This window comes from Ornithodoros turicata, unplaced genomic scaffold (genome assembly GCF_037126465.1).
Source record: "Ornithodoros turicata isolate Travis unplaced genomic scaffold, ASM3712646v1 Chromosome12, whole genome shotgun sequence".
Lineage (NCBI taxonomy): Eukaryota > Metazoa > Arthropoda > Arachnida > Ixodida > Argasidae > Ornithodoros > Ornithodoros turicata.
Window position 1 is genome coordinate 2320151 of NW_026999301.1, and position 18442 is coordinate 2338592.

General features: G+C 43.5%; 1 long non-coding RNA gene across 1 annotated transcript; it reads right to left on the reverse strand.

Annotated features, from left to right (window-relative positions):
* Nucleotides 1-5795: 5795 nt before the first annotated feature.
* LOC135371759 (uncharacterized) lies at nucleotides 5796-11769 on the reverse strand. The gene is made up of 3 exons (XR_010415718.1): nucleotides 11636-11769; nucleotides 9631-9965; nucleotides 5796-8980 (listed from the first exon to the last, which is right to left on the reverse strand). It is a non-coding gene; the product is annotated as an uncharacterized LOC135371759 (long non-coding RNA).
* Nucleotides 11770-18442: the final 6673 nt, after the last annotated feature.

Sequence of the window (18442 nt, forward strand, 5' to 3'; positions counted from 1 at the left end):
GCTGAGAATTTACACGAAGGTGTCTTTTTTAGTGTTACAGTTTGAAATGTTGTCAAAAATAGTAAATGGCTAGCCAAAATGGGAATTTTTGCTAAGGAGACTGGGCTTAGTATGAGACACAGAAAAACAAAACAAAAACAAAACACTTACGGCGCACAGCCTCCACTTTTTCAGGCGTTAGTGCGGGAAACACTTCCGTTTTGCCTCTCGACTTAGAGTTGTTAGACGGCTCTCCGGTGAATGTTTTCCGTGCCAGAACGGACGTCCCCCAAACTGCCACTGCGAGTTCCTTGACGAAGCGTGACTCTTCGTCGTGCTGCCACAGGTAGTCAAGTTTCTTCTGTGTGACTTGAAGTCCATTTCCAAGGTCAAGCTGTATGCAAATAAAAAGCATTGGTCACGTATGCCAAAACTAAAAAACTTTGGACAATGCATCGACAAAACTTTTTTCGATCTGCACGGCTGCTAAACTAAAATTTTAAACTAAAGCTTAGCAGGCCTGTAAAATATACTATGAGAACTAATTCGACCCAGTCATAATTATCACGAAAATTGAATTTAAATTGCTCTGCAACTCTCTGGAAAAAGTAATCATACACAACAGTGCTAGAGAGAGCAGTAGTACCCTCTGATCATGAACTTGCGTCAGCACGCCCTTCAGTTTTGAAGGCATTGGACTTCGTGCCCCACCTAGGATAACGGTTGGTGCTTGGAGCCTTCAGGACCAGTCCGATAGAGAGCCTGTACGTTGAATCGAATGAGTGGTCTTCACAAAGACGGCGTTCTTATCTTGGAACATCATATGGTTTAAGGATTACAGGTTACCCTCAACATCCTACATTGCCCTGTATAAAGGGCACTCGTTTCAAGCAGTTTTTCATGAACAAGCCGAAAGCTATACCACCTTTTAGCATTCGGCTTGAACGAGATATTGAATCCTTTGGTTTTACACATTACGTCCATTCTTCCTTAGAGCCTAGCAAGATGATTTCTCCTTGGCAGCCGGCACCACAGTACAATATTTCACTAAGTCCAATAAACGGGAAAATGCTGTTGAAGAAATACAGTATGAATTTGAGCATCTTAAAGAAAGCCTTCGTGATCATGTTGATATACACACTGATGCTTCAAAGACCAACATGGGAGTATCATGCGCGATGGTAAGCGGCACATGCACAAAATCACACCGCCTGAACAATGTATTGTCGATTTTTAGTGCAGAGATGCACGCTATTGTTGTCGCTCTTAATCACATTTTACAGACACGTATATCATCAGTCATCTACACAGACTCGCTGAGCTCCGTACGTGCCATATGTAGTCCGCAACCATGCAAGAATCTATTGGTGAGACGTGCTAGGTACCTGGCAGCTGTTATGGCAGCTGTTATACAAGAAAAAAGGTACAGTTGGACACTTTGCTGGGTTCCTAGTCACGTCGGTATAAACGGCAACGAGAGGTACTGCAGTTTCAGAACAGAACTCTGAACTTTTTACCCCTGTTTTAAATTAATCAGCTTATTTTTAAAGTAAATTTGTTTTAAACTTCAACAGAGTCTTGGCGCATTATGATCCTCGTTGTCGTTGCGCCATGAAACCCCTAATTATCATCATCATCTTCTGTCGTTGAACGAAAGTATCGCGCATCCCTGCATGCAGCAGTCGTCCATGTTCCCTGACAATGAAAATGTACTGTAGAGCATGCCCATGAGGGCACCTCACATCTCGGAGATGCACCGCGTAAGGGGCGGCCGAGACAGAGTCCTAATAGTAGCCCTGGTTACATTGGGTTACAAAGCCACGAAGGCAGAACACTCCCCGTCTGGTATTGCAAGATACCACCACACGTACAAATGTTCAGAGCAAAAGAAAAAAAAAATGTTCACTTGCGCTTTCTCTAGGAAGAAAGAGGAAAATTTCTCTTATTGGTCGCTGGAACACCTTTGGCGCACAGTTCTTGTAGATCACGACGTGCACTTTCCGAACACGCCTGTCGGAACTAGGTAGCGTCCTAACAACACGACCCATTGGCCATTCATTGCAGTCAATGTCTATATCCCTGAGAAACACAGTGTCACCCTCCTGAACATCTCGTTGATGTGTCTGCCACACGTGACGACCGTCGAGTGTTGGAAGGTAGTCTTGGTTCCAACGATTCCAGAAAGCGTGGGCCATGGATTGTACCATTACCTCTGATAGATGTCACCAGCATTGAAATTTCCAGCAGGTGGATGGTGTTCCCGTCTTTGTGTCAATAGGATATTTGGAGTCACAACCGCAGGGTTCTCGGCAGTGATTTACCCAGAAATTCACTGCGGGGGGGGGGGGGGGGGGGGTGCCGAGATTTCAGGGGGTATGCTTGGTGAAGGTTCAATTTCAGGAATTTCTCTGACATCTCTGCACAGTTTTCCCGTTTTATTTGTACATGTTATTCCTAGGGTTCCACGTTTTCGGCATCTATATCTCAGGAGTTTCGTGGGGGTGTTTTTCGGCACTTATGTCTCTTCTGAAATTCGGATGTTTTCGGCATTTTATATCATTTGCACGAAAAATAGATGCCGGAAAGTCGGCAGCTAAAATATCAAGGAATGCGCAGCTTCCCCAAACACCGCACGAAATACAAGATGCGAAACAACCAGGGATGAAAATGTTTTACCCGTCTCGAAATTTGCTTTATTTCACAGAGCACAATTTACAGCACATTTATACACAGCAATTCGGTTTAGGGCTTATTATAGTACAAGCATGACTACATCGTTAAACTTTCATCAGACATGGCTACTCGTTCTTTACGGTTCACAATTTCGAAAAGGCTCGCTCTACGTTTACGCTCGAGACTGGAATTGCTAGGATTTCCAGTGCATATCTTGACAAAAGAGGCCACGTATTCTCATGCGATGCCCAAAACTGTGGCGGAGCAACAACCTTTTCTGGGGGGACGTACACGGCGTATTCAGAAAATTCCTTAATCAAGCCATCCATTACAGACTCGTCACGAAGTACAGTGGAAAACACTTCTTCGTAGAGAATAAAACTCGTCTTAAGTTCGGATTTAAGATTTGGGTCTAGGATTTGTGTGCGGTACCAAAAGGAGTCCTCACCATAATTAAGATCACCCTGCACGTTCCTCTCAACGGAACCGAACCATTTGCTCTGAATGGCTTCGTAATATTGAGAAAAAGCTTCCAGTGTAGATGCGCGCAGTTCTGGTTCTATGGCGTCCAAAAGTGTCAACACATCAGATCCGTAACTGCACTGCGTGGTGTCGAACCATCTCGAAAAATGCGCAGGAAGCCGGACGGCTAAGATGGAGTGAACATTACAAACTAGGGTGTGTTCTGATTCCATCCTCTGGATTACCTCTAACACAAGGCCTGATGACTCCCTCAAAATTTTTAGCTTAGTAAGAAGCTCTTGCATTTTATCCGTAGTATCTACCATGGCACGTAACTTCTTGCACTTTTCTCTATACGCTTCTGCTCTTCTAAGGAAAGCAACGATGGGGCGCCAAAAAAGAAAGGACGTCGCACAAGGATTCGTAAAATGAAAACCATCGGGACGGGCTTACCGTAGACAAGTACTTCGGCTCAATGTCCATGGCCTTGCAGAACTTTTCGAACTTTCGCCTGAGTTCACGAGACCCTTTCAACATCGCGGGCACGTGAACGACAAACTCATGTGCATATTTGAAAGAGTCCATGCGAAGAGCGTGCCCAAGAGCATTGTTCAAAAGGTGGCAGGGATCTTTTATGTGAAGTGCTCTGTACTCTGAGTATGACTCTTTGAGATCGGTATGCAGCTTCGACATGTAGGAGGCTGAGTTCGTCACAATCGTAGCTACGTCCTCGAATGCCCTGCCGACTTTGCACAGTGCCTGCTGCATCACCGCTCCCACTGCCGTAGCATTGCACTGATCAATCACCCTAAGGTCTAACATCACTGTCCTGCATCCAGTCACCGCCGACGAGTCGTGGTATGTCACCATCACAGCTACAGCCGGACTTCCCTTGAGATCCGGAGATTCGTCAACAGTGATGCTTAAAGCGTGGCCTTCCATCGCTGCTCGGATGACACAAATATCCTTCCTGTATACCTCCGGAAGATATTTCCTGTAGAACTGATCATTGCCAGCCATGGTTCGAGCTGCAGGGCACAGTCGGCGAAAGAACTGGCTTAAGGGTCCGTCGACGTCGTTCAGCTTTACTCCGGAGTAGCAGAGGGCTCGGCAGAATTCGTGAGCGATGTCATTAGCGTCGTCTTTGCTATTTCGTGCACGTGTAATTGATTCTTCCAGCGACGGCTGTCGTGCACAGGCTGAGAATGAGACCACATAGACATTCGTTAGAGAACCAGACTATGATAAAAAGCCAGCTTGTTAAAACAGCATGACAACTACACTTTAAGGAGGAGTCGACCAGTTACGGCGCCGGCACCTGTACGCGCTCTTTTCAACTTCTGGAGTCTTGCAGAGCTCACATGTTCGAATAATCGCAGGGCGGTTTTTCCAGATTCACTTTTGAGCGCAATCCGGCAATACTTGCATATCAAACCGTCGGTGCCTCCCACAGCCGATACTTCGAAATCAGGATACTCTTTGGCATAATCAGCGGGGGCCTTCCTCTTGCGTCCCATTGCGAGGCCAACGGGAAAATCACCTGCGCTTTTCCTGTAAATTGTCCTGACAATAGTGCCAACGAAACCAAAAAAAACGAAGGACGGCTGCACTTCGGGGGTCGCCACTGGTTGTTGACCAATGCGAGGCATGGCCTGGAGGACTCACGGAAGGAGAACAGCTAGCTTGAAGAACCTGAATGCCTGGAATCTCCTTTCCTTTGTTGGTGGGTTCACATACATTTTGAACATCCTCTGACCTACTAACGAAAGGGTTACACGAGATGTTTTCTGTGGCACCAGAGGCTAGTGATTCTTCAGCGCAGTATAGTCCGCTTTCCACGTGGAAACCAAATGGGGAAAAACGAAAATGTGACGCTCCACAGTTAAAAAAAAAGAGTTAAGTTGGGACTGGCATTTTCGGCATGTAGCACCAGATGCAAGGGTAAAATTAGGGATTTTTCGGAATATTCTGAATTTCAAGAAAAATATTCGGCGGGTGTTTTTCACAAATGCCGAAAACGAGGAACCCTATTCATGGGACACGAAGTGTGACAGCACTTTCACGAGACTCTGATGAAGTCTCCACGGCTCCACTGCATTGCGGGTACCACGCTGTCATTTGCAATTTCTTTATTCGAAGGAATTGGTGTATCTCCATCAGTTGGGAGGTGAAATGAGACCCCTAGTCGGTTAGGAATTGCTTGGCTACGCTGTGCCTAGGGTTGCCAATCGGGATATCACGAAATCCCCTGATCCCGGCCAATTTTTGACGTCCCGAAATCCCGAGATTTCTTGCCCTTTGTTGCCTTTGTGCCACTAAACACATAATCAATCAATCAATCAATCTTCCGCAAAATCACGTGATATCCGAGAGCAAATATGACAGGAAAATCAAGCACGTATAGGCCATCAGGCAGAGACTCGCTAATTCGTAAGGAAAATTTATGACTGGAGGGGCAGACGACCGCTACCTACACGTGCGTACAGATATTTGCTGACTGTCGTTTGTTGTAGCGCAGAAGCTGAACGGACCTTCAGTTTGGCAGCCAGTATTTTCACAAAAGTTCTCTCCGAACTGGGGGACACAAACCTCGACGCTCGTGCTTTCTCAGGTCGTGTATTAATCATTGTACAATGTAATAATCACGCAGCGACAGTGTTGTAAACTGTTTACTGTTTCGTTTCTTTCCATTTGTCTTTTTCGTTGCAGTTCCTCATTCAAGTGGAATGTTACACCGTTTGAGGAAATTATTTAGTAATATTTCCTGTTATTTCAAGTGTAGAGGAACTCGACATCTTTTTACGTGCAACAGTGAAACGCACATGAATAGAAAAGGAGTGGCATTGTCATAGCAGAAAAAAACAAACAAGTGAAATGTAAGTATTTCGCCGTCACTATTTTATCAGTGTGGTTTCATTGAGAATTTTCGAGTGCTTTCCTTCAGGAAATGGTAGGATTGACCAAGCGCACATGAACTGCGTACAACACGCCGTTATAATCACTTGAAGTAAATGAACTTGGTTAGATAATGGCGGGTTAGATAATTCTGACCCGCGCAGGGCTATACTTGGAAACACCATCTGAACTCGTCACAATCCCGAAATTCCATCCCGGGATCCCGGGAATGACAACAAAATTTCCGAAATCCCGAGACTGCAAAAATGGCTCGGGATTAACAACCCTAGCTGTGCCGCAAGACAACCCGTTCGGTAAATAGCCTGGCTACGCTGCCTGCCCTTTGGTCAGGCATGGGAATTGCCTTCGCATATTTCATTAAATATACTTGTTGCCGTTTAAAATCACATATAGGGATCTGAGTACGGCCATTGCAGTGCTTATGGCCATAGTTCTCGATGCGACAAAAAAAGAAAAAAAAGAAAAAGAAACAAAAACCGAATCATCATCACCATTCCAGTGCGGTCAAATGGTCAAAACGATTTTTCGTCGATTTGTGCCTCAGACATGACTCACACGATGCGTTGTACGCCTGAACGCTGTTTCTCATGTTCCCCCAGAAGTACGCCCCACTGATTCTTTTCCCCGTTTTTGTCGCTCCGGGGTGGCTTGCATACGGGGCATCGTGGTAACGTCTTAGTACATCGCCTAGCAGAGTACCTGCCCTAGCAAACGACATAACGCCCTTCGACATTCCATCACAAGATCTCAGGCTATGCTTAAAAGGCTAGCTAGTGCGCCAGAAAAACCCAAATCAAATCAAATCAAAGCTTAAAAGGCAGCACCAACAGACACTGGCAGAGCTTTTGGTCCCAACAGACAAGCAACAAGTTACACACTATAAAACCTAAGATAAGCCCTCCTCCATCTACATCTAATCGTCTGTATGAGGTGCTATCCTGTTTGGCTCCGCCTGGGACACACCTACTTAACCCACGGATATCTCTTACTGGAGGAAGACCCTCCCAAGTGCAGTCACTTTGGGGAACAACTCTCAATCATTCACATGCTCATTCTATGCCCAGTATATCAGCATCTTCCTCAGCGTCATTTTGGTTTATTCTATACAAGCTTGTTACCACTGCATCAGGCGCTTTTGCTGGGTGATGAAAGTTTGCTATCCTTTGAAAGGTCTACATGTTTTTTAGGGATTCCGGGTTTTTAAAGATCTGTGATTTCAATTACGAACCTAGCATTTAGCCCAGTTTTAGTGAACACACAAATTTTACCTAGGTAAAACTTCCAGTAGTATTTGGCTCATTATGACCTTAGTAGCTAATGCCAGAAGGACCTGCAGCTGAGTCATTCCGTAGTAGACGGCAGAACTAACTGCTTTGTCTGTTATGTGTTTAATGTCTTCTCGCGGTCTTCTAACCGCACGGAATATCAAGCAGCTCAGTCAAAAGATATTCCGTAGCAGACGACAGGACCAATGGTGTCGTCTGTTATGTGTGCCATGTCCATTCGCGTACTCCTCTGTCCGCAACGAATATCATGCGGCTCAGCTACAACATAATCCGTAGCAGACGACGGGACCAAGGCTATCGTCTGCTATGTTGGTCGCGCCATTTCGTGCTATTCTAACCGCGCGGAATATCGTGTCTAAGTCAGAAGATATTGTGTTGCAGACGACAGCACCAATGTGGTTCGCTGTACTCCGGCTCCAACTTCCAATGCCTAGGCGCACGGTGAATGCTCAACATAAGACTTTTAACTTTTTTTTTTTTTTTCACTTTTCCTTCCGCTAGAATATTCTGCGATGATGTTCGTGGAGCGACGATACAGACTATAGTGCTTAAAACTGCCATGGCACCTGGATTGTGTTGTATAGCGCCTGGATTATTTCAGATGGCACGTGAATTAAATCAGATGACTTGGACTAAAATGGACGGGAAAACCTGTACATGAGAAAGTAAATATCTGTCGTGGCAACAACTTCTGTGTAAAAAAGTTTGAGCCATTGTCCACGTCACTGGACAAATTTGATGCAGGTATGCGTTGTTTCCTAAAATAATTTTAAGGGTTTAAGTCTCGAGACAAGTATGATCATGAGAGATGCGAGCCGTACAATGCATACATTCAGTAAAAGAATAAGAAAAAAGGCAAATATGTATGTGCTGTGCAAATGTTGTGTGTTTCTACCGTATGTAGTACAAATCCACAGCCTTTTCTGACTTGTGGCGAAGGTGTCTCCTGACTCCTCTGCGGCGTTTTCTGAACCCTCTCCTTCGCACGATCGGAACTCTCCTGTTCGGCATGGACAACAGGATCATTTTCTTGTTTTGCCAGTTGCGTTCGCAACTTTTCCATTTTCGCTTGGTCCCCTTGGGCACTTTCAATGTGTACCCAAGCTCCATGCCAAATGTAGCCCAATGTTAACCCAAACTTGGCCGTGTTTGTCAAGCTAAAGTAGCCAAACATGGAACAAGCTTGACTGTGCAGCACATTCCTCGTTTGGCGTCGGCTCCTTTGGCCAAAATGGCAAAAGATCGAATTCCATTTGACTGGTCAACGTTTGCGCGAATGTGGATACTTAACAATACATATCTCTATGTAATTATATATTGTACATAGTGCCTGTGTGTGTATGTATACTATACGTGCAATCGAAAAACACCGTGAAGTATGGAACGATTGTCGTGTTTCTTGCGCACCTCTCGTTCGGTTTAAACAAACGTCTTTCAAACGTACAGTTTCAAAGAAATCATCGGGAGTATGTACGGGTAGAAGGAAGAAGTAATAGGAGTACGTTCTACAAGAATTGTAGAAATAGAATTCTATTGCGCAGTCTCCTTTCGCCTCCGCCTCCTTGACCGTCCACCTTTTCTATCTGCAGCAGGGTAGAGTCATTTCTTCACCGTCGTCTTAACCGCAGCATCCGTCATACCCTCAAAGTTGATGCGTACACCACCTGTAAAAGAAGCATCATACGAGGGGTGTTCAAGTGAAACCGGGAGTTTCTGTCTCCTGAGTGTACAAATGGCTCGCGCTACATCTTTTTCGTCATTTTCACACGCGACAGGCCTCCGCGTTCACCACGTGGTGATCCAAAGTTTGTGCAAAACAGAATACACGTGCTGGACAAGATGGCCGACAACGAGGTGAGCGCGCACATCGAACAGCGAATTTTCATGAAGTTTCTCGTGAATGAAGGCGTAAAGTCATCTGAGATTTACAGAAGACTTCAGACCCAGTATAGCCACGATACACTTAGATGCAGCAAAGCGTTTTAGTGGTGCAAAAGGTTTCGAGACGGCCGTACATCAGTGCAGGACGATCCCGGCCGGGACTGTATCGCGATAGACTGCACAGACAGCGTGTCAGCACTAGAAAGAGAACTGCTCTTTTAAGCACAAGTGGGCGGGGCTGCCTACCAAGGTTATCAGGCGAACCCGATACATCTTTTTTTTTTCACAGCAACGTTTAAACAGTATCAACAACAGTATTAAGAACAGTCACGAGTCAAACAGTATCAAAATGCAACTACTCAAATTACATAATCAACAATAAAGCATTACTCTCTACAAGGAGAAAAAAAAAAGCGGCACGCTTTAACTATACATTAGTCGATCTGGCGGCCTTCGCTGCCTCGATGATCTTCTCAATTGAGGCTCCATCACTGGTGGTACCTGGCTGTTGTCCTCGGCTGGACCTTTTGATGTGGGACCTGGCTCGGCTTGAGGTGTTGCTGCTTCCGTGGTATTGTTTGCGGTGCTGTAGTCCGGAGCTACCGTAGGAAGGGTGAATACCTCCGGAGTTCGAAGAAGGTGCTGGCGATTCCGTCGTATCTCTCTCCCGTCTTCGGTGAGAACCCGGTAGGACCTTGGCACCAACTGGTCCTGTACTCTTGCTTTAACGTCCCAGGAACCAGACCGCTGCAACCGCACAGTGTCCCCCTGCGAGAGTGGAGGCAACAGAGTGCCCATGTGGATGTTCTGCTTACGCTTCCACACGTGCACTGCATCGTCAGCGGCGAAGTCCGGAAGGGTATGGGATCTGGTATGGGATGTTTGGTTTTGAACCAATTGTCCTGGGCTATTTTTTTGGTTGAGTTCGATTTGGCTTTTTTTTTTTGTGAATTTCTTTTCAAATTTGTTGTTTTTGTTGGTGGATATAATAACGTAATTATGGTCGCTATTAGAAGGGGTGTCTAAAACTTCACAGAGAGTAATTTTGTCAGCGTATGTGATTTTAGTAGCAGTGATGTCAATCCATGATTTTCCATTGATGGTTTGGAAGGTAGGGGGACTGTCGGCGTCATTAATAGTAGTGAGACTATTGTTGATTAGGAATTCTAAAACGGCATTGCCTCTATCATCATTTGTTGGTCCCCATAGGGCTGATTTGGCGTTTAAGTCTCCGCATCATATTATGTTTGCTGTTGAGTTTTTAGTAATATTTTCTATATCGTAGAGGATGTTTTCTAAATTGTCATTGGGTGGTGCGTATGCATTTATTATGAGATAGTTATCCATTTTATTTTTGCAGGTGATTGCAATGATTTCTGTAGATATGGAAACTGGGATTATATCCCAAGAGTCTGCAAGGCTTATTATTTCTGTTTTGGGATTTTTAGGATTTTTGATACTTGTGAATTTGTCATAGTCTAGATCTTCTATGATTGATTTGTATGGTTCTTGAATTAGTAGAAAGTCAATTCTCCTTTCCAGGGCTGTATTTATGGCTGTAAGATGGGCTGTTTTGGATTTTGCTGTATTGATTTGAAGGATATTTACCATGATTAAGGGGGGAGGGCGGTGTTATGTTATAATAGATGAGAGGAAAGGGGTGGTGTGTAGGTTTACTCGGTATAGCTTGTTCGAGATCTAACGAAGTTCTCCCATTTTTTCAAGGAGGGACACGCGTTAGTGGCGAATACATGGTGTGTATCAAATTGCGTCCTGAACTTAGTGTTTGATTGTCGGCCGCATAAGCAGCAGAGAGACTCGTCTGATCGTTTTCATTGTCCTCTTTGGATTCTAACTCCATTTCAATGGTTAAATTTCACCATTTTAGCATTACCAACTTTAACCTCAATTTTCGCCTATTTCCCGTAGGAATTCGGCGTTTTCACTTTCTTTTCTTCCCTTTCCTTTCCTTTTCCAATCTCTTCCCCTTTCCCTCCTCTATCCGTGAGTTTTTATAGAATTTAAATATCTATACCCGTTCTCAAGATATGAGCTATATAGGATTGCTCTGTTTTCGTGGAGAAAACCAGTAAGATCTAGTTTCGGTTTCGATTTGAGGGTTCGTAAAGTTGTCCGAAGGTGGACCGTACTCTGTTTAGGTGACTGTTACTTTCTATCCAAGATGGTGGCCCCCTTGGGGTTTGTTTACTTCACTATTTATAACGATTTCTCAGGATCCTCTGGGCGGAATTTCAAAATTTTTATAGTTCCGAGAATCGGAAGTTGAGATCTATCTTTGAGTTATAAATTTAAATCATTAATTGGTCGCGTACTCGAAATCCGGTCCCGGCCACGCTAAAAGTAGGCTTAGCCGGGCTGGTCTGAGAAATCGTTTGTTTTAGTCAAAATTTTGGGTTTTATCTTAAAATTTCACTCACTTCAGATGCCTGAGGTGTTCTTGTGCTTGAAAATCACCAGCGATCCTCTGGATGATGGAAAAAACCGTCCGATCTAGGGACAAGGTCCCAAGGGACATTACTTTCAGAAAGAGAAGAGAGAGAAGGGAGAGAGAGACCCAGGCCCGCACCACACAAGGTATCGCAGGCCTGGGCCTCAGATAGAAAAGAGACAGCTAAGGACAGTGAAAGCATGTGAGCAAGGGTTAGTATAGCCGGAAATAAGACGAATACAGAAAGAAGGAGATTGGTTGGGAGTCGCGAAACCACAGCCAGGGGAACGGGGAACAGGCAAAAGACAGCAGCTTTTATAAATCACTCCTCATAACATAATATCACATGAAACATATCACACAATGTACACAAAGTACCCAAACAACTTACATTACATCCCCGGAGGCTGTCTCAGTCCGGATAAAGTAACAAACACACACAAAAAATGTTTTTAATTATTACAATCATTACGTCATGTCAGAAAGCAACGCGCACCACACCAGTCCTACCAAGACCGTCCCAGCTGTAGGGCACACCTCCAGACCACCAGAGTCTCAATCCGTCTTGTCCACTGCCCACACGACACCTCACACCACCCTGCCAAGTTCAAAGTCCTCACCAGGAGCCACGTTTGTTCAAGACACCTTCTGTGCCTCCTCCTCAACCTCTGGCACCACCTCCCAAGGTCTCCCAAGGTCTGGTCCCAAGGGACACCTCCTCAATGTGGGAACTTGACAGTAATGAAGGATAAAATGAATGATTGGACAGGAGGTGAAGAGACTGAACCCGAACCTCCCCCTGCTCGCACTCAAAGGTATTACAGACGAGGAGGCCAGGAGATAAAACAAAATATAGTGGAGAGGAGAGAAGATGCACTATCTCCAGTGAAGCCGCAGCCGGCGGAGCGACCACGGCAGGACCGACGAGGAGGGAAGACCCCACCAAGCCCGACGTCCGTTCAATCTGTGAAGATAGCCGCCGTGTTGGTTCAGGTCTGACAAGCCCCCATAAGCGAGACAAGTCCCGCGGAAGCGGCCAGGCTCCTGCAACGGCTGTTGTTTCTTTTGCATGTGAATTTGCCCACTGCCTATATTCTGATAGGGACAGATGGGTGAAATAGAGGTTGGTTGGGGGGAGTATAGTGTTGGGACGAAGGAAGTGATTTCAGCAACTCCGTACCACCATAAGGTATAGCAGAGTTACTGAAAGGAGTAGGAAGAATTTGGGAAAAAGAGGAGGGAGAGTAGAGGGATGAGAGGAGAAAGAGAGGAGAAGGAAAGAGAGAGAGAGAAGAATTATCCAGCGAAACCACCGTTCGGGAACAGGCCATGGCATAAAATAAAATGGGGAGTTTATTGTCTTTGGATACATTGGTTGATATATTTGGAAAATTATACAATTGTTATGTTACAGGTGGGGAGGCTTCTCCCGGGGGTGGGTGCTGGTGTGGGTAGATGCTGGTTGTCTTGAATTTGTCTTGATGTGTCTTGTCTTCGTGCTCAGGGTCTTCTATCTTCTGTCTTGTAGTATAGTTAAATGTATTAAGAGTAGAAATGGCGGAAGAAGTACGGATGGATATTAATCCATTTAGGTAGGTCCGTCTTCTCCGCCATTTCCCTCATTAGATATCGTAGTTTATTTCTTCTATGACATATTTTGCTAATTTAAAGAATAAGATTTTCATATTAGCATCTTTCAAAATAATTGATATTGTTTGTTGATTTAGAGGTTTTTTTATGATTTTTATTATTTTATCTCTTAGGTGGTTAGTAAGTGTACAATCCAGTAGATAATGCCAATTGTTGGCGCCTGCTGTTCCACATTTACAGTGATCATTGTTTTTTCAATTGAATCTTTTAAGGTAACTAGGGTATTTACCATGGCCTGTGATAAATTGTGAGATATAGTGATTTCCTATGAAATTTTTTGGTGGGGATCCTATGTCAGGAATCCAGTATTTTATGTCGTTTTCTTGTTCTTGGAACCAGGTGGTCCGATATAATCTTTTGTTTACTTCGTTGAGTTGTTTTTTGATGTATTTTTTTAGATTTAGGTATGGGAACAAGAATGTCAGAGTATCTGGCTTTATTTGCCAGGTAGTCTGCGATATGATTCCCTTCTATATCAATGTGGGAATGAATGAAATGAAATTTCAAGATAAAGTCTTTTTGTTTTAATTTTTCTATTAAATCGTATAATATTTTAATTCTGGGGTTTTTGTGGTTATGTTTTTTCAGGGCTTTTAAAACTGATAAGCTGTCTGAGTATATATTTGTTTGAATAAGGTTATTATTGTTAATATAATCACAGGCCTTGGTGAGTGCTAAAAGCTCCGCGTCAAATATGGATGAGTGAGAGGGTAATTTATATTTTTCGGAGTGAGTAAGTACTTGGTTTTCTAGGATGCAGAATGCTGCTCCAACCGTTTGATCACATTTTGAGCCGTCAGTGTAAATTGTTATGTTTTTGTGAGTTATAGAGTTAGGGCAGTCGTATATAAATTCATGTGGAAGAGCAGGATGTTCGGCCCAAAAATCCACCGGCTGTTCTATTTCAGTCGGATTTATTGTAAGAGATTCGTAGGTGACATTGTTTTTAAGTTCAAAAATTTGAAAAAGGTAGTATTCTTTGGTAGCCTGGAGGTTAATGGGTAATACATTGCATAAAGGGGGTAGAGTAGAGTTAGGGGTAGTTTTGTAGGCTTTACATATTTTTAAAAGTGGTAATCTTTGAATTGATGTTAATTTTCGTGTTAAATGCGAGTTTGGGGTTGGAGACCACCAAACTGGCGCGGCGTATAGTATAATTTTTTCTATTACTGCAATATAAAGTTTTCTTAGTACGTATGGGTTGATGGTTTTTGTGGCCCTAGTGAGATTGGATAGTGTGTGAGTGGCTTTTATTACTTTATTTTTAACGTCTTCTAGGTGTGGTAAGAAAGATAGTTTAGAATCTATTGTTAATCCTAATATTTTAATGGTTTGGACGTGTTTAATGTTGGAGTTGTTAAATTTAATGGTTGGTGGTCTTTTGATGTCGAGTTTTCCAAATGGTATGGTGATCTGGTAACATTTTTGTGGATTAAATGTTCAGCCAGTATTGGTGGCCCATTCCTGAATTCTAGCAAGTAATATATTAGCTTTGAATTCAATATTGTGTCTGGAAGGACCGGAAATTAGGACCACTATATCGTCAGCATAGGTTATGATTTGGGTATTTTCTAGGAGTGGAATGAAAAGATGGAATTAGTTGTAAGATTCCAAAGTGTAGGGCTTAAAGGGGAGCCTTGTGGGCAACCTACTTTTATTGGGAATCTTTTGAATTGAGTTTTAGTTGTTACAATGACGGAGCGGAGTTTTAGGAAGTTTTGTATTAAATCTTTGAGGTCTTGGGGGCAGCCGATATTGTTTAGAGTTTTGATAATGCTCCAGTGTTGGAGCGCGTTAAAGGCTCCCTCAACATCTAGGGAAATTAATGAGGTATGAAGTTTTTGGACTTTTGCTTGCTTTATTTTTTTTATTGTTTTTTATTGCGTGTTAGCACCGCGAAGCAACTGTGGCTATGAGCGGCGTACAGATGTGGACAGACGGAGAGAGGAGAGCAGGAAGGAGTGGGGGACAGGGGGATTAGTATGCGTCCTGGGCCGACTTCAGGGGGAACTGTGCCGACATTCGTCTGGAAAGTCTTTTTTCAAATAGTCTACTGAATAGAGAAAGAACGGTAATAGGCCGATATGAGCTAGGCAGTTTAGGGTCTTTGTTATCTTTGGGAATTAGGGTTACTTTGCCGGATTTCCAAGTGTATGGGAATATTCCTTGTTGTAAGGCAGCGTTGAGAATTAATGTAGTAAATTTTATGTGGTGTGTGTTGTGAAGATTACAAGAATGTCATAGTCAATGTGGTCCAAACCAGGGGCTGATCGGGTGTTGATGTTTTTCATTGTTTGAATGGTTTCATGTTCTGTGATAGCCGAGTCGTTTGTTTCTCGGTGTGCCTCTTGAGAGGGAGAAGGATCTTTTGTTTCTTTGTTCCCAAAAAGATATTCCATTATGGAGTCTAAGGATTCTTCCAATGTTTTTGTAGGCTTCCCTTCTTGATTTAGCACAGTTCCTATGTCTTTATTTTTACCACGTTTTTTTTTATTTCCAAAAAGGAGAGTTGAAGATGTTTCTGTCAGTTATGTTTTCTATGGTTTTCTTTATCCATGTATCTTTTGCGGTAAATATGGTACGCTTATATATAGCAAATTGTTTGTGATAGATTGTTCTATGAGTTTTTTCTTCTGTTGATCCTTTATATTTTTGGTAGGTTCTTCTATGTTTTCTTATATTTTTACGTAAGGTTTCAATTTCTTCAGACCACCAAGGTCCAGTGGTACCGCTTTCTTGTACTTTTCTGAGACAAATTTGTCGGTAGGTTTTAATTTTGTGTGTAAGTATTTTGATGGTTTGGTCTATGTCTAAGTTATCTGTGGTAAAAAGTTCGTTTATTGTTCGAAACCAAGGATCTGTTCTTATATATTCAAGGAGTAAAAGCTTTGATTTTCTTGTTATTTTATAGATAGGTGTGGAATTCTCATTTATACTATAGGTGATGTATTTATGGTCACTAGCAGTGAATTTGGTGGAAACTTCCCAGTTAGATATGGATTGATAAAAATTTTCGGAACAGATTGTGAGGTCGATCCAAGAGTTTCCTCTTGGACCTTGGAAAGTAGGATCTGAGTTGGGTTGATTAATGATGGCTAAGTCATTTAAAGTTGTAAATTCAAGTATTTCGTCTCCTCTGGGATCGGTTTTATCACCACCCCATAGGGGATGCTTTGAGTTGAAGTCACCTCCGATAATGAAGGTGGTGTCGGGGTAAGAGTTGATGATATTTTGGAGGTGGTCTAGAGTATGTAGTTTTTCGTTGGGAGAATTATATATATTAACGATGATGAAAGCTTTATTTCTTCTACTAATTCTTATCGCTATTAAATCATCTTGTATGTGGGTTGGGAAGATGTCATATGAAGAGTTGTAGTAGATGATTCTTGTTCGGGCAGGAGTATTGTTTTCTAATATTTTGTACTTGGCTTCTAGGCCGAAGTCGTAGAGGTTACAGGGATATGGTTCTTGTTCTAATATTAGGTTATATTTGTTTTTATTGATTTCTTGGACTAGGGTGCATGTTGCAGCTTTAGAGTGGGCTGAATTAATTTGTAAAAAGTTGATGGGGTTGTGGTTGAGCATTTTGGTGAAGGGTGTTGTGTCCTAGGTCTTTTGATCTAGGCATAGAAGGTTGCCCTAGCCCTGTTTTGGTGCTCTTTGAATGTTGGGCAATTCCAATCAAAGAAGCCGTGGTTTAAGTCTTTTCTTTCCACTTCTTTGTTGTTTTCGCAGGCCCTGCAATGTCTTTCTTTCTGCCAGCACTCTGAGTTGGGATGTTTCCCCCCACAGAAGGTGCAGTAGACGTCTTCTGACTTGCAGAATTTCGTTGGGTGGCCGTATGTGAGGCATTTGCCGCAATGCTTGATGTTGAGATGTTCGAAGATTGGACAGCTTTCCCATCCAATCTTGACACGCTCTTTCCCAAGAATGTGTCTCCAATGTACGAGTGGGACTGAGAATATCGCCGTTTTGGTGTCGTCTCGTTCCCTCCTGATGTGTCGGAGTTTGATTTCTTCGCTGATTTCTTCTAGCCCATTGAGTAGGATGAAATCTTCCTCAATGTCTTCTTCCGGAGTGTCCTTGTTTATTTTCCTGATGCAAATTTCTGGTAGTGGCTGAGAACTTATTTTACAGGTTGCTCTCTTCTTTAGGGCATCGGATTGATTGAAGATCTTCTCTACTTCTTTTATTTCTTCCGACTGCGTAGCTTCCAACACAACCAGGCCACTCCTGGTGATCTTTATGGTGGCCGAGTTTTTTCGGTCCATTTCTTTTCCGAGGGTTTTTTTAAGAGATTCAGTGACCTCTTGTAGAACAGCCTTGATTGGGTTTAAAAATGATTGCGTCGTTTCTTGGTTTTTTAGGTTGTGGAGTAGTAGCCGGAACAGGGATGGCACTGTCCGGGCTTTTGACGATGCTGGCGTAGGTGGGTTTAGGTAGAGCGTGCTCCTCGTCGAGGAGTTTTTGGAGCTCGTCGCATCTGGAGGCCAGGAGGAGATTTTGCCTCTCTGTTTCTTTGCGTCTTGCCCTTTCTGTGGCTCTTTGTAGATCAAGACTTCTTATGAGTCGTTCGTATTTATGATAGACGTCCCTTAGAAAATTGCGTTTTTCCCTAGGGATGTTGTGTTCTGCGTCGATGTAGTTATCCCTTATCTTTTCTAGGGCTTCGTTGACATCCTGCCATTGTTCACTTTTGGTCTGGTGGTTGTCTGGTGAGGGGCGAATTTCCTCGTCGCTAGAGCTCCCGTCGTCCTGAGTCTCAAGCTGGCTCTCAGTATCTTTTTCTGTAGTTTCGGGTCGATCTTGGGTGGTAGTGTCGTCCCGGTTAGTTCTATCTTTGTTTTTGTTCTTCTTCTTTTTAGTCTTTTTTCCTCCTTTCGCATAGTTCTCGTCATCCGACATCTTGTCGGGTCTTGTTGGTGTGGACGCTCTCAGTTATGGGCTATTCCATTCCACTATTCCCAATGCAAGCCCTGCACCTAGGCTCCGTAGCCCACGATGTTTCAGCGTACTTGGTAGGGGTGACAACTTTCAAACCGATGTTTCGGGGTTTTCCCGTGGTTTTTCGGGTTTTTTGTGTTTCCATCGTAAGTTTCCTTTTTATTCAGCTTTATTAATAAACCCTCTACTAGAGGCTCTTTAC